Below are 12,805 nucleotides of genomic sequence, written 5' to 3'. Positions count from 1 at the left end.
AGAACTGTCAGGACGCACAGAAAATAAGAGCTTTTATGTAAATCAAATAGATTGGAAAACCTCAAAGGTTGAAAACTTTCAAAAGTGATTTATTTGTTATTTACACCCCCTCACACACACACACACACACACACACACACACACAATCTCACAAGGTAAGCAAACAGAAAACTGACTATTGATAAATAATAATGTCAACATTTTTTGATTTCCCTTTTCAGCAGTCTGAAACGCTGAAGAAAATTAACATGAAAAACAGATGCACACAGTCTGCCTTGCATTTACTTTGAGGAAAGAAATCAAAGTGTGTTTTGAATTCAATTCTTAAACAAATAAATCTTGTTTTACACACAGGAATTTGAGGGGTATTAGGGTAGGTGTCATTTAGAAAAGAAAAGGATTTTGAGACAAAACAATAGCACTGATCTAATTTAACGGATCGCATCTATGCAGCGGTCAAAAGAGCCATCTATGCATATATACTGTATGTCTATGGTCTGATGCAAAACATCTGTGTTTAACGCATGCATGCACTGCTTTTTCGAACACACATCGAAGACTGACTCTATGAGCATAAAAAGTATTCTTGTCGCTTCACGAAATAAAGATTGATCCACTGTAGTCACGTTGACAATTTTTAACATTGTCTTCCTGGGTTGTTAGATGCATCGCTGTCTATGGGGGCTCAAAAGCTGCCGGTTTTTATAAAAAATATCTTAATTTGGGTGTGGATCGACATGAGGGTAAGTAATAAATGACAAAATTATAATTCTGGGGTGATCTAACACTTTAAGCCTTCTATGTTAAATAAAACACTCCTGCAGTACTGTATTGTGGGTGGTTTCTACTGTACATTTTTGTTTAGCCAAAATCATCTCTAGTCTTTGTCATATCATAGTTTCTTCTTCAAGGCAAGTTTTTGTTTTTCACTGTATTATTATTATTATCCGCCAGGCAATGTCTGTGAATGTACAAGCATGCTGCTCTTCAGTATGCCGCACAATCAGATCTGTCATTCATGTCCGCGAGTGTTTGTGGGAAGAGTTTCACCGCAAAGGTTAATACTTACTTGCATAAACTCGTAACCATGAGTATGAGCAATAGTGAACCCACATGACATCTCAACGCTTCAGGACCGGAGGGACGGGTAGTGGGCTGTCAGCTTTGATTCATTCATCTAGTTTAGGAAAATTAGTTATTTCTTCATTTTTGATTTGTATATTTACAGGATTTGTTTTGGAGGGCACTCAAAAAATACATAAAAATATACTCATAAAAGGCTTTTGGCTACAGTGTTTTGACCTCATCTTAGTAACATTAAGGGCACTGCTTGTTCTCAATTCATGTTATTTCCAGCGGTGCATTGAATGCAACTGCATTATTTATGTTTTTCCTTTTGTGTCTTTGTAAAGGCATATTAAGAGGCTTTGTGCTTAGCCCGCATGCTTATGTTGTTTTGGGGAGCTGTGCTGACCACAAGCATCGCTCGGGTGTACAATTTGTTTTCCTCGATTTTTTTTTCGAAGCTTAGAGTTAATCTGGGTGCAAATGCTTTGATGCTGGTCTGTTCCATATGGACAAAACCCATCCCACCCACAGAAAAACCCTGAGCTAGGCAGATTCATTGGATGGCTCAAGCACGATTCAATGCAGGGAGATTAGCGGAAACGCTTTCACCAAAATTCTTACCGTTCCTCTTTGGATCAGGAAGAAAGTCATTTTATTCAAGAGTGTTATTTTAAGTAAACATGAATGTGGAAATGGGCTCAGAATTTGAACACTTCAACAGAAGCCCCGGGCTTTCAGATGCGCTCAGAGGAAAAAGTTTGATTGACGTGTAAAGTGCTGGACATCTTGCAGTGTAGACAACTTAGCTGATTATAATAGCGCTAGTCTAGTTTTGCTTTGCATCTTGTGTCATATTTGCAGTGTACACACGTTTAGCCCAATAGTGCTCCTTTTCCAAAAGGATTTCAAGGACCTACTATGCAAACAACAACTTTTGCAAGATTTTGAGGATCTGAACCAAACAAAATAGGCTTGGCGATGTGTAGTGTTGCAACTTGCAAGGATTTTCTTTGCTTCACAGAAAATCGATTCTAAGATGATGTCTGCATGGACATTTAGATTGTAATATCTTTGCCCATTTTAACCCATTAACTGCCATGACACATTTTGAGTACACCTTTAAATTAATATAACTCATTTTTAGTTCTAGAAGCTTAATTTTGATCTTGTTTTATAGAAGACACTTTAAAGGTTTTACGGAAGGTCAAAATATTAAATAAAAAGGTTATAGCAGTTTAAATGTATTGTAATCAACATAAATATAGTATGCAATATATTATTATTGACACAAAATTTCCACCAGATGCAGCCATCAAGCCAAATATTAAATTCATACGAATAAATTAGTGATAGAGCATGGGCTAAGACACACGCCTTTGGTGTGAAAGACCTGGGTTTGAATCCATTGTGACACACCATTGTGTCCCTGAGCAAGACACTTAACACCTAGTTGCTCCAGAGGTGTGTGACCTCTGACATATAAAGCGATTGTAAGTTACTTTGGATAAAAGCGTCAGCTAAATAAATAAATAAAAGATCAAAGTTAATAAAAGAGGCCCAAGGAACCTTCAAGATTTAAAGACCATTCGTGTGGAAAATGGGCCTGAATCACTTCTGAGCAATGCAGATGACTGTTCTCTTCGTACAAGAGGTGTCTAGAAGCTGTAAGCACCAACAAAGGCTTTTCTACAAAGTATTAAATAAAGTGTGTTCAATACTTGTTCCCGGTGTCATTTCACTTTTTTTATTATGACTCAACTTGTATACTTAAATTTTAAATATAGTTCGCTATGATAGATTAACACTTACATGCAAAATATTGAAGGGAACTCTCTAGACAATAAACTTTCTAGTTAGCATCACAAATGGACAACTTTTTGTGAAGAAAAACAAATCTACAATAATGCCATGTATTATATATATGTGACCCTGGACCACAAAATTGTTCCTTTTTTATTATTGAGATTTATACATAAAAAAGCTGGATACATAAGCTTTTCATTGATGTGTGGTTTGTTGGGATAGGACAATATTTAAAAATCTGGAACATTTCTGAAAAATCACCTTTAAAGTTGCCCAAATGTGCTTAGCAACACATATTATTAATTATAAATACATTGTTGATATATTTATAGGACATTTACAAAATATCTATATGGAAAATGAGCTTTACTTAATATCCTAATGATTTTTGGCATAAAAATAGATAATTGGACACATAATTTTTTTTGTTTTTATCAATTGCTATAAATGTACACATGCTGTGATTGGTTTTGTGGTCCAGGGTCACATACATTTCATATTTTTATTTTGTATGTTTATTTTTATTTTTTATTTTTCATTTCATCTCTGTTGTATTTACTGTTTGTATATATATATATATATATATATATATATATATATATATATATATATATATATATATATATATATATATAAAACATGACTACAAAGCTGCTTTTATAGAAATACACTTGAACTTAGATCTGTTGTTGCTTTGTGATTTATCTGATCAGATAAGCTCTTTACAGCTGTGCATTGGAAACATTATGGTGATTTGTTTCTTCATAAGCCGTCGTTTATTATGTTGTAGCATAACAATTTTTAATCATTAGATCGGCATCAAAGTGTCAAAGATATAAATACCCGTCTAGCATGTTTGATTTGATGACGGTAAAATCTGTGTCCTACTTAGATACAGTAATCCAGAAATGTATCTGATGACTGATAAGCTACTGTGGAAAGTTTCAGCAGACATCAATTATTTACATGCTTTATCCACAACATGCCAGCCTGTTTCATAGCTGTAATTTTAACAAAGCGTCTGTGAAAATTTATCTTCAATTTAGTATTCCTAGTAAACTATAGTAAGAAACAGAACTGTGAAATGTTTTACTGCTTTAAAAGGTAGTATGTGCGCTTTGCAATAGGTGAAATATGGGCTGCGATTAACAACACTTAATAAATGACACACAGACCACCGGGCATGTTTACATCTACATGGCACCATATTAAATGTGTGTCTAAACAGACTGACCTTATAAACCAGCAACCAAGTCATATACAAAATCTCACACTGGCACACACTTCAACCAGCTGACCACAATTATACTGTGCCATGATTTCTATGTATTTATATTGTATAAATAGTTATAAATTGTTTCCTTATTTATAAACTCTTATCTTTACTAATGGTGCCTTCAAGTCTGTCTGTACTCACAAACTGGTAGGTCGTTTTTTTTTTAATGAAAAATCCAGGTTAACTCTATTTACAAGAATGCTTTAGCATTACATATGAATTGTTATATTGCAATAAATTTGTGCAGACTGCTGTTTTGTTGAATATTATAAAGCCTGACTACCTTCAACAACAGACGTGCATTCATTGATTCTGCCGTGTTTCTTTCTGAAATCGTAAACTTGATGCCTAAAGACTTGAGCATCTTGAGTTTCTCACTCGTGTTTACGACTTCGTGGTGATGTTCTTGCACATTCATCTTGTAAATATGATATCCCACTTGAATGCACTATACAAATTAAAGATGCTTTGCAGCTAGATGCAAATCAAATCGCAAAAAATATAACAAAATGCAAATGCGATTGTAAAAACACGACTTAGGCTGAACTGAACAAATAAATGCTGTAAACAGATACACTGTAAAAAAAAAATGCAGCATAAAGTTAAAACAACTTGGTTTTGCAAGTCAATTCAACATACTGTTTTAAGTTTAGGGCTTGTGAAAAGTTGACATAATTTATAAAATTAAGTTGAGATTGAATAACTTCCTTTCTTAAGTTAAAGTAACATAAAACGATACCATAAAAAAGGCAGCATGAAGTGAATGTGCAAGTCAATTCAATTTATTTTAACCTAAGTTTTTACCTGTGAATAGTTAACATAATTAATAAAAACAAGTTAAACATGTTTAACGTATTTTTATAAGTTAAAGTAACATAAAAAATTGTTAATTTGACAAAAATGCTGCAGTTTTTTACAGTGTACTGTACTTGTCAATACACATGCACACAGAAACATACTGGTGGGCATGAATGTATATTACAAAAACATTTCAACAACTGAGCCAAAATAAAAAAAATGAAATGAAGAGTTTGCTTCCTAAATTCAGTTTTTTACATTTTTCAAAAATCTCATTTTATAAATTGTGCTTTCTAATTAATATCAATCAAACTTCAGTTGATTTTTGAGTTAAGCCTTCATAACTAAAAAATACAGCTAAGTAGCACAATAATACACAATAAAAACATAATAACATAATAATAAACATGTTTTGACAAAAACTAAGTTCAAATGTTTCAAATGTTTAAAGTCTGTTTAAAATCTGATATTAAATGTGTTCTCAGTTTGTCACATGACAGAATAATGTTATAATAACCACCCATCCAATTTTGAATGATTAAAACAACAGCAAGTAAATAAAATATGTTATCAAAATTGTGGAAAAACAGGCAGGATTTTCTGCTCTCAAACACTGGGGGCGTGTCCATTGCTGGCTCTGAAACCCCGCCCACTCATGGAAAGCTGCCATCTCTCTTAACATTTTAAAATACAGCTACAACCTGAATGGATGCCTGCGATTGTGTTAGGGGCGGGGCCATGCTCAGTGGCTCTGGTGCATCATCGAGTCACTGTTTTAGCCCCGCCCACATAAACACAGAAATGTTTCATGTTTAACGGTGTAACTCCACAATTCTGTACTTCATAGTTCACAGTCTTCATAAAGTGTTTTAGCAATACGTTTCTAACATTTTAATGTGTTTAGAAACAATTTTCTGAAATGACTTTACACAGACAGTGAAAATATATTATTACTGTACTACACAATGTCGCCCACTACTGTACATTTAGTTTTTTATTGTGTTATAAAATTATAAATGAAATGCAAAAAGATAACTATTTTATTCATACATCTAAAATTTGTTTTTGTTGTGTCTTCAGCTACATGCTGTCACAAGAACAACCGGTTTGTAATTTTGTCTTACACCTTAAATTCAACAATTACTAAATGTTGTTGTTGATTCAAAGTATGACCTGGTTAAGTGAGTGAGTCAGTATGTGGTGAAACTAATTCAGTAACTGTGCCATTTTTTAACTAAATTTTACTTGGAAAACAGGAGTATTTTGTATTTGCTTCATGCGGGTGAAAAAAGACAGGTGCTGAAGAACCGATGACATGACAATCGACTACAGACTTTTATAACAACATAACTACAGTAGTTGCCAACCCAGCTCTAAATAATAACCAACACAGTCTCAATGACCAGCACGTAATTACACAGACATGCTTTCATTCGTGTCCGCTGACCGCTGGCAGAACTTCACAGGCATGAAGAGATGCTGAGCCGCTTAGGGCTGTTGTTCGAGCACAAATAAAGTGCAAAAAGGGATGCGTCTACCCATTCTGAATTGTTTACAGATGCACCAAACAATTGTTAGCAATGGTCAATCCAAACTAATTATGGACTTGAAATGCATCCATGTAACTGAGCTTGCATTCATGATTTTATTTTCAATAACTGTGCACAGGGATGTAATTGGATTGTAAGCAATGTTGTTGACCTGAAGGCATTTGTTGGCTTCTGATCGGATGGTAACAAACATTTCTCAAAATATCTTCCTTTGTATTCATCAAAACAAAGACAATCATACAGGTTTGTAACAACATGAGAGTTAATAAATGATGAAAGAATTTTATTTATTGGGTGTACTGTCCCTTTAAGTAAAGAATCTAATATTTTAATATGCTTAAAATTGTGCCTTATGACATCTGCCTCAGACATCTACTGGTAAATCAGATTACACATCTAAAATATCCTATCATCTTTAAATCTTTGACCTCTTTATAACATCTGGTTGGATATTTGCTTTGTGGATGGAAAGCCTTCCTATCCAAATTCAAATGACCCAACAAATGCAGCTTCTCATAAGGACGGCCATTAAACCCTGACACCCAAATGTACCACAAGCAAGACTTTGTAATCTACTTCGCTATTTCTGGTAATCTCTGAAAAAAAACAATGCCGGGTGGTTACTGGATGTTAAAAAAGCAAATGTTCGCTGTCAGACAGAAGCTCATAAAACGCTGAGAGTTCCCTAACAGATTCTCATTATCCTAAACCTCTCGCTATAATTTCCATTCACTGTTTTATGCCTCTCTCCTCCAATCTGCAAAAGTATCTTTCCCACCTGTGTCTAACAACCTGGCACACATTAGCCCAAAGCTATTATCACTCCCTCACTTCTGAGCTGTAATTCTGACTGAGAGGAATGGAGATCTGTAATTTTTATGCACATCTTTCATGGTGATGAATGATGATATAAAAGTATATATTTCATCCGCAATACATTATTTAGATTCCATATCATTTTCGACACAGAAATATTGCTATAAAACCTCATGGTTTGGTTTTTCTGTGAGCTTAATAATGTTATAAGTAATAAAAGGCCTACACTTAAAAAAATGGTCCATTGTAAAAAAGTAAAACGTTGAATCGACTTACTTAAATTGGTAACACCTAACAAAAAAGTTGTTTCAACTTAAAATTTTCACTTAAAGTAGTTTTCACTTAAACTTACTTTATAGGCTGAAAACAACTTTATTTATTTTTTTAGATGTTTCCAATTTAAGTATTTATTTTTAAGTTGACCCAACTTTAACTTTTTTCCAGAGTTATTTAAGGGACGAGCCCAGCTGTTGGGTTAAATTAACAGAGAATTTTTATATTTGACCCGACAAAGGGTTAAACAACCCAGCATTGGTTAAATTTGATGCCAAAGGGCTGGGCTCGTCCCTTTTTGACCCAATGCCCATATCTTTTTCATTTTGAGAAGACTGTGTTCGATTTTGAGTAAATGCGTTAATAAACAGTTCAAATAAATAAAGCGATCTTAAAGGGATAGTTCACCCCCCAAAAATCTGTGATTATTTCCTTACATTGTTGTAAACCTGTATGAGTTTCTTTAATCTGTTGAACACAAAATCAGATTAAAAAATCTGGATCTATGGAAGTCAATAGGTACCGTCAACTGTGTGGTTACAACAATTTCTCAAAATATCTTAACTAATTTCGGGAGGAGCATGTTATCCAACCAATCAGCGCGAAGAGGTGCCTATAGCCATCCCTTACCTCTGTCCCGTGACAGTTTTTGCAGCATCCCTCCTCCATCCCATTACTATCACGGTACATTCACATGGGATGGAAGCGTTAACGCTTGACGAAAGGCTTGTCTGAAGCCGTGAACAACGGCAGTGACGTGGCGTTGATGGATCCACAATTCAGTTTGGCAATGTATGACGTCACCAATTAAAAGTGAATGGGAAGCGTTAACACTTACGCCCCGTGTAAACATACCGTCAGCTAGTACATCTATCCCAGTTGGGGTGGGGGGCTCTGGGTTCGAGCTCCCCTCGGACACCAAGCCAAATATGCTTTTTCTCATTCCCCATCCTTTACAATTCAATTCAATTTTATTTATATAGCGCTTTTCACAATTTGGTAATTGTATCAAAGCAGCTTTACATAATAGATGTAGTGAAAAGCACAGAAAATCGACAGATAGCATAACATAATACACGATAGCACAAGCAGCTAAATTTGCTGCAGCTATAAATCAACATTATAAGCAAACGTATTACTAATGTAACGTATAGAAGTTGAGCCCAAAAAGGCTGCATCCCCGGGTTGAAAAACCCCCTAGGAGAAAAAAACCCCGGAATTTTAGCCGGGGAAGTAAAAAAAAGTCCTAGGAGGAAAAAACCCTTGGGAGATATATATATGTAACCGGGGCATAATATGCTCTATTCATACCTACCCGCCACTAGGGGGCACTCGTGTTTATGTGATGCATAGTAGAGTGCACACAGAGGAAGAGTGTACTACATGTGTGTATTGGGCTTGTTCATAGCTGTCTGTAGCTGAGCACATGAGCAGTTGTGTGTAAGATTAAAAGCAAACATCAGCCTTTCTTAAGGAAAGGAGGAAAGTCCTGCTTGTGTTTTGCTTACCATCTTGTGCATCACGTATTTGCTGTCTGTCTGCAAGATATTTCCACGTGGATATACACATATCTAATGTGGTGGAGATTGAGCGTGAGTGTTTATTTAAAGAGTTTATTTTAAGTTGCATGTTCTGTTATAATAATTGGGACTTTGTGGAAAATAACAATCCACTTTCTCTTTGACTGAATTATATTAGAGGGGAGAACAGATACACGTGTGTCAGCGCCTCGTTTCATGTTACAGCGTGTCACAGAGTGAGTTCATTTATTTTGTTTCATATTATAAATGTTATTGTGCATTTGAAGAAGAGAGAGAAACATTTTGTAATGTTTATATTATGTCAGCAATAAAATAATTTGTTAATAGGCTAAATATGAACATTTTGTTACAATGATTGACACTGTATAAATGATTAATGAGGTGTAAACTGGATTCAGTTCAGATTTATTGAGTTAAGTGGCCAATGTTTATGTACAATGAATGTTTCTGTGTTTTGTCTATATTACAGAATAGCATCCAAAAGCCACTACCGTTGTTTTGTAGGGGTACATTTCATACAGGGCTATTTTTGTTTGTTTTGATTTATTTTCTCTGTTGATTTGGGATCTTTATGATCTTGAGAAGGAATGTGATTTAAGGAGAAATGTGTATTAACCCTTTCTAATCAGCCGAATTTCACCCAAAGGGAGTGTTCAATAGTTGGGCTACTGTTTTATATGTTTAATTTATTTTTCTTTAAACTGAATAGGCCATTGTAACCAAATATTTACAGTGTATATGGAGCTTGTGGTAATTTGATCTCTTTTTATATTTCTTGTAAACTTGGTTTATTATAATATACTACACAGGGGGAAATTTCACAGTCATTTAATGCTGTGTTTTCTCTTAACTCAGTCGGAAATAAAGAACCCCTGTTAGATGTATGGCTGTGCTGGAGTCTTTGTCATAGTGTGAAGGTTTACACGGCCACATCTTTTGGTACCAGGAGTGGGGTTATTAGTTACTTACTGTGGGTTTCCTTTTGTGCAGAGGTTTTGTTTATTATTATTTTTTATTCTTATTACTATAAGTGGGGTAAACAACGGTAGTGGTCGAGGCTGGATGTTTGTCACCGAGAGTCAACAGCGAGCTATGTGCTGATCCAGGAAGGACGGCGGAGAGTTCAAGTGTCAACGCTTCAGGATCAACTTGACTGGGAAGTCTGCATGGGACTGTGTTAGTGTGTGATTTTGTAGAGACTGAAGCCATTGACATCTGCCGTATAGAGCCATGGAAGCTGAAGATACTGAGCAAGCACAGGGAGAGGACAGCCAAAGACTTGGTGCTGCTTCCCGGGTGAGTGACGACGAGAGAGTTAACCCTTTGCTACAGCTCCAGTCTCAAATTCAGGATTTGGGAAAGAGACAGGATGAAGTGATGTCGACACTGGCTAGTTTTAACACTGTCAATACTAGGTCTTATGTCTATATCCCTAGAGAACGACAAATTGTTCCTTACTGTGGTGACTCTTCTAAAGACTGTCAGACCATCGATGAGTTTATTGAGGAACTCGAACGAGTAATTCGTGTAAGGGGATTGAGTCGTGAAGACCAAGTAGACTTTATTTTGTCACACTTAAGGGGGTCAGCACTTGATGAGGTCAAATTGTGTTTGGGGGGAGATGATGCGGCGCCTCGAGATCTGTTTGTTTGTTTAAGAGATGTTTTTCGTGAGAAACGGACAACTCCTCAACTGTTACATGCCTTCTATTCACGGAAACAGTTGGAAGGGGAGGACCTCCGCGAGTATTCACATGCCTTGTCAACAATGCTGAACGCTGCGCTACAACAGTCGTCAAAAGCAGTTCCTGATGTGCAGTTAACACTGAGGGATCAATTTATTGAGGGGGTAGGAGACTCCACGCTTCGAAGAGAACTGCGTAAGTTAGTGCGTGACCGGCCCCGTGCAACACTGTTTGAGGTTAGGGAAGAGGCATTAATGTGGTGCGCAGAAGAACAACCACCTCGTAAGGCGAGTACTGCCAAAAGTCACTACTTAGTGGGCATTGAGGGGGGTGCGGGTTCTACAAAAATGGCCACGTCTCCTTCAGAAGACTTGCACACTGTATTAAAGGAGGTTGTGACAGTAGTGGCGCAACAAGGCAAAGCTATCAGTGAGCTTACTAACGCTGTCCGTAACCTTACCACTCAAAGAAGCAGCTCTTCCTCTGAAAGACCTCAAAGACCTAAGCTTAAGCCTAGATATACCAGAGACGGTCAACCCATTTGCTTGAGGTGTGAAGGGGTGGGACATATAGCCCGTCAGTGCACCTCTCAAAGTAATCAGGAAAGCCAGGTGACGGCCCCAGCCGAAACTCTTGTGCCGGGAAATGGGGTCCCTCCGTTGTGTTGAGCCAAGCAATGAGAGGGGCCCACCATGGCTCAACTACCAGTCCTTTGACAAAAGAGCGTTTTTTGGAACGCGCTGTGGGCGAATGCCCTGTAGTTACAATTAACATAGGGGGGGTAGCAGTGAAGTGTCTTTTAGACACAGGCAGCAATGTGAGCACACTGGCAGAAAGCTTTTTCAGAGGGAAGCTACATGGGGGGGATAAAGATATGCATAGCACCATGAAATGGCTCAAGATTACAGCTGCAAACAAATTACCGCTCCCGTATTTAGGTTATGTTGAGTTGGATATTCAGGTAATGGGAGTAACAATACCAGGGTGTGGTTTTTTGATAGTCCGAGATCAGAATGGTGGGGAAGCTGATAATTCACCTCCAGGCATTATTGGCATGAACATTGCCCAGCGTTGCAAGCAGCTGATTTTAGCTGAGTTCGACAATGCACTGGGGGGGACACTAGACCCAGATTGGCGAGTGGCTTTTACTAAGGTGCACGAGGCAGCACTGATTGGGCCAACCTCTACAGTCCGAGTGGCTGGAAAATCCAAAACACTTATACCTGCAGCCTCAGTTACTACAATCCAGGTCCGGGTGCATAAAGAGCCACCCCATGCCAATGGTGTTATGATATTTGAGCCGGGGTCAGTGCCACTTCCAGGGGGGTTGGTCTTAGTACCTACAGCAGTATCTTCTAGTAAATGTGTTTTCCCTGTACAGGTGTTGAATCTAGCATCAGAGGATGTTTGGCTGCCTCCCAAAACAAGGTTAGGGGTACTATCACAGGGTCACAAGGTTGAAAGTAATTCTTGTAAGGTGGAATTTCAGCGAGTTTCTGATGATCATGAGGAGGTCACGGTCCATGTCAGATCAATGACAGAGGATCAAGGTGATGGTGACCTACCGTGTCCTGTAGATCGTGTGCAAATGGGGGGAACTCCAGCGCAACAGGTCGAGTTACGAGCATTGCTGAGGCAATACGCAGATGTGTTTGCTATGTCCGACAATGATCTTGGGTACACTGATTTGGTAAAACATGAGATCCCTGTGACTGATGACATTCCCGTCACTCAAGTGTACAGACGTATACCTCCAAATCAGTTTGAAGAGGTGAGGGAACATATTTCTAGTTTGCTTAAAAAGGGAGTCATCAGAGAAAGTTCAAGCTCATACGCCTCACCGGTGGTACTGGTCCGGAAGTCTGATGGGAGTCTGCGCCTATGCGTAGACTACCGGAGGCTGAATGCAAAGACTCAACGTGACGCATTTCCACTGCCAAGAATCGAAGAGAGCCTAGACGCACTATGTAGAGCACAAGTCTTTTCGACCATAGAC

The 12,805-nt window shown here is 37.5% G+C and overlaps 1 long non-coding RNA gene across 1 annotated transcript; it reads left to right on the top strand.

Moving 5' to 3' along the window:
• Nucleotides 1-8,970: 8,970 nt before the first annotated feature.
• LOC141282080 (uncharacterized) lies at nt 8,971-9,786 on the top strand. The gene is made up of 3 exons (XR_012336644.1): nt 8,971-9,176; nt 9,283-9,340; nt 9,595-9,786. It is a non-coding gene; the product is annotated as an uncharacterized lncRNA (long non-coding RNA).
• Nucleotides 9,787-12,805: the final 3,019 nt, after the last annotated feature.

Source organism: Paramisgurnus dabryanus, chromosome 4 (genome assembly GCF_030506205.2).
Source record: "Paramisgurnus dabryanus chromosome 4, PD_genome_1.1, whole genome shotgun sequence".
NCBI lineage: Eukaryota > Metazoa > Chordata > Actinopteri > Cypriniformes > Cobitidae > Paramisgurnus > Paramisgurnus dabryanus.
The sequence above is the reverse complement of the archived record's forward strand: the minus strand, read 5'-3'. Positions and strand labels throughout refer to the sequence as shown.